Genomic DNA, 4,673 nt, shown 5'->3' on the forward strand with positions numbered 1-4,673 from the left:
TGACGTCATATCCGGCTTTTCGTGAAAGTTGAGGCGGCACTGTCACGCTCTCATTTTTCAACCAAATTGGTTGAAATTTTGGTCAAGTAATCTTCGACAAAGGCCGGGGTTTGGTATTGCATTTCAGCTTGGTGGCTTAAAAACTAATGAGTGAGTTTGGTCATTAAAAATCTGAAAATTGTAAAAAAAAAAAAATTTTTATAAAACGATCCAAATTTACGTACATCTTATTCTTTATCATTTTCTGATTCCAAAAATATATAAATATGTTATATTTTGATTAAAAACAAGCTCTGAAAATTAAAAATATAAAAATTATTATCAAAATTAAATTGTCCAAATCAATTTAAAAACACCTTCATCTTATTCCTTGTTGGTTCCTGATTCCAAAAACACATGGATATGATATGTTTGGATTAAAAACACGCTCAGAAAGTTAAAACGAACAGAGGTACAGAAAAGCGTGCTATCCTTCTCGGCGCAAGTATTACCCCGCTCTTCTTGTCAATTTCACTGCCTTTGCCGTGCGCGGTGGACTGACGATGCTACGAGTATACGGTCTTGCTGCGTTGCATTGCGTTCAGTTTCATTCTGTGAGTTCGACAGCTACTTGACTAAATGTTGTACTTTCGCCTTACGCGACTTGTTGTTGTTTTATGTTCTTTTCCTACCTACATTTACAGGCGAAAGATCTGGTCCAACATATGGCGTAACTGGTGAAACGACCGAAGCTTCAAACACGAATTCAATCAACGAAGCTTCGAAGACAGGTGACACACACGAACACACACGAACACACACGAACACACACACACACACACACACATACATAAACACACATCCACACACACACACAAACACCCACCCACACACACACACCCACCCACATACACACACCCACACACACACAAACACACACCAGGGGCGGATCAGTTGCTTTGTAAGGGGGGGGGGGCACTTTGAATCGAAAGTGAATGTGATGGGCGCGAAGCGCCCGAATTTGCTAGGGGGGTCCGGGGGCATGCCCCCCCCGAAAAAAAAAAATTGCCCAAAGAAGCAAAATGGTGCCATCTGGTGCCATTTGAACTTAGAAATGGTCATAGAATCAGCATAGAAAAATCTTTTTTTTTCTTCTTCTGTTTTTTTTTTCGGGGGGGGGGCACGTGCCCCCTGTGCCCCCCCTCGTCCTCCCCTGCACACACACACACACACACACACACACACACACACACACACACACACACACACACACACACACACACACACACACACACACACACACACACACAAACCACACAGACACTAGAGGGGGATACCAATTTGCAGATACTATACCTGTGTTGGCAACGATGTTACTTTGTGTGAGTGTCTGTTTGCTGTTTTGTCCTGCGTTACTTGCTTGTGTATTTATGTCTTTAATGTCTTCCTTATTTGATTTCCTGAAGTTGTTGGGGTATTGTTTTTCTGCTATCATCATGCGACACGTGTGTTGGCTTTTTCTTCTTTTTTAACTACATACGTTAATCTATATCACAAACAACGGACGTCATGTACATTAAATCAGGGGCAGTGCAGATGATCTTGTATCACAGTTAAAACATTATCTATACTATTTTGCTAGTATCCTTCGTTTGACAATGGGCAATTTCTTTTCAGTATTCATTTCAGTTGGTGTGTCCCTTGCTTTGCTGAATGTCACGATCATACTTGTCGTCGTTTGTTGTCGTAAAGCAAATTGCAGGGGTGAGTTTACAGAAAAATAACACATGTTTACTTGCATCAATGGAAAGATGAATGGGAGCAGGTACTTGTTGCGGAAGATGCCCGAAGATAAGAAACGGAGTAGCTTAACGCCAACCATGCAGGAAAACAAACACAGACAAAGAGATTTGCTTGATAAACACATTCGTCAGCAAAATGCATCTAAACATTGCACTACGACTCCTGCCAATACTGCTGATGCTTCTGCTGCTTGTGTTGCTGTTGCTGATGTCATGATAATTAGTTAGGTTGTTTTTAATTGTTGATGCTGCTATCGTACTGCATGTGTGTATTGTCACTTTCGAATTGAACTTGTTTGCATTTCTTTAGACACAGTCGTCCTGAAAACGCGTACTGGACTTTCAAAAAACATTGCATACGCTGCATATGAAACAACCAAGATATTGAGTTGTGGAATGTGTCCAACTCTGTGGATGTTCTTATCCCATGTAAAATAATGGGTAGACCTGACGTTGTAAGCAATCCTTTATATTGATATTTGACGGGAAAACTTTGCCTTTACACCACGCAACACTGTTCTAACCAGCTAATGGTCAGGTGTTTTATTTCAGCGTGTGCCCCTCGCTCAGGAAGACGAAGTCCGGCCGATGCTGTGACTTTCAGACAGGTGCCTATTGAAGAACGCGACGGTGTCAACAGTGACGAGAGTCATCACGCCTACATTGAAGTCATAGACGATTCAGGTGAACCAGGTATATGCTCTATTTTACTTACTGTGTCTGTTCATGTAAGTGCAAACGAAAGAAAGAAAAACAGAAAGAAAGAAACATAGAAACACAACAAAAAACACATATTCAACAACCAAAGCAACAAAGCAGACAACAAAGCAAACACATAACCGAACCATACGGGGTCGGGGTCGGGGTCGTGAGTAACTGGAATGCATGCGGAAAACGAACAATCATCACTAGAGAGACAGTCATACACTGGGACAAGGACTTTGGGTGTGAGGCAACAAAGCAAACACATAACCGAACCATACGGGGTCTGGGTCGTGAGTAACTGGAATGCATGCGGTCGACGAACAACCATCAATAGAGAGACAGTCATAAACTGGGACAAGGACTTTGGGTGTGAGACAACAGAGGCCGCCCAAAAAGTGTTTAACTGATTTCTACACAACACGAATACAACATAAGACATTTACAATTAATACAAACAAAGGCGGATTGAACATCAGACGAAATTGCATATTTTGTACCAACAGGTACGGGGAAAACATCGTCTCATGGAGCGGAAGACGACGAGTCTGATGGGTACCTCCACCCTTACACCTCTCCCACGGCTGGTACGTACGGTCACAGTTACTCCAGTCTTGCAACACGCCGTGCCAAGCCTGACGACTATCTTAACCCCATCCCGTCAACTTCTGAGTCAACAGCTGCTGCAAGGACACCAGATTCTGAATCGCCGTATGAAATCGTCTAGAATGACATTGACACCCGAACAAACCCATACGTTTCTTCTTGACCTTTCCTTCCAATGACAAAACTCTGGTTTAAAAAAACAGCAAATAATGTAAAGCAAAAGAAGGTATATAACGATGTGAAAACTGATATCGTGCACGTAGATACTTAGTAATTGCTTGTGCATTATTTCATCCCTGCAATATGAGGAAATTGTAAAGAAAGTAAAGTAAAGTTTGACATTGAAGATTGTTTGTGTGACTTACTTCCGAAGGCGCTGTCATGCTGTGCATCTGATGATATCGTTGTTTTCTCTCGTGAAACAAAGCATCAACACTGTAGGATTGTCCGTGATCCGATCCATCCTCTCAACCCCTGTTTCGAAATTCTCCCTTCAGGTAAACGTTATAAGGTCCCTTTGGCACGCAAAAACCAGTTTAAAAAGTCATTCCTGCCTCCTGCAGTCACCATTTTAAATTCTTCTCGCATCACGTAGAGGCTGGTCGGCTGGGAAAAAAACAAACAATGTGTACATGTAAAGGTGTGTGGTAAATATTTGTAATGTGATTACTCGGCTGTGAAACCCATCTCCTGTGATATGAGAGGGTAAATTTACATAGTGCAATATCATATTTGATTGTATCCCTTTTATGTTTTATGTTTTATGTGTGTCGTCCTATACAATTGTTGTTATAATCGTTTACAGGCAGGCAGGGTGTGCCGAAGAAAAATTTCCATTTTTATGTAATATTTTAATGGACAATAAAGTGCTGTTATTGTTATTATTGTTACTGTTTTGCAGTCACCTTAACTTTGACTCTTTATAACATGCCTTTGATGTTTTGGTCATCAACATTTTGTGTACAGTATGTCCCTGTGTTTTTTGATAACGGTTTCTTCATCCAGTGTGTTATCATCCGCTTATTTGTCAAAAGCAGTTGATAAATTGTTGATAAGAAAATATAAATAATTGAAATTGTTATCCCAAAAACGTACTTGCATCAACTGGCGGCAAAGACATATTGACAACTATATAGCGTCATGTAACAACTTATGGACAACAATGTTAGCACGACATAAATATGGTCAGCATATTGTGTGATACTGCCGTGCACCTTTACGTGTGTTTATTTCTCTCGCAGAAAAGTACTTTCGACAAACGCCAATATTGATGTTAGTGCACCTTATCAACTTGATTTGATTTGTAAACCATTAAAAATAGGAACTCAAACAAACATGATTGTTATCCGACGTTGGATTAAGTTAAGTTCCTTAATTGTGACCCTCCACCACAAAATGGGTCGCATGTCACCTCGCGCGGTTCTGCGCTAAGCTTAATATAAGTCCGGGGAGTGTCTGGTAACAGTGTGTGGGTCACCTTAGTCACATGCTTATAACTCAAACAAAGTGTTCGCTCTTTTCTGCAACGGTTTACACCACTGGATAGAGCATAAACAACTCTTTAGGAAAATATATTAAAATAAA

At 40.7% G+C, this 4,673-nt stretch overlaps 1 long non-coding RNA gene across 1 annotated transcript; it reads left to right on the plus strand.

Annotated features, from left to right (window-relative positions):
- Positions 1-1,199: 1,199 nt before the first annotated feature.
- LOC138972170 (uncharacterized) lies at positions 1,200-4,664 on the plus strand. Its single transcript, XR_011457474.1, has 3 exons — positions 1,200-1,743; positions 2,334-2,474; positions 2,990-4,664. It is a non-coding gene; the product is annotated as an uncharacterized lncRNA (long non-coding RNA).
- Positions 4,665-4,673: the final 9 nt, after the last annotated feature.

The sequence above is a fragment of the Littorina saxatilis genome, linkage group LG8 (genome assembly GCF_037325665.1).
Source record: "Littorina saxatilis isolate snail1 linkage group LG8, US_GU_Lsax_2.0, whole genome shotgun sequence".
NCBI classification, from domain to species: Eukaryota; Metazoa; Mollusca; class Gastropoda; order Littorinimorpha; family Littorinidae; genus Littorina; species Littorina saxatilis.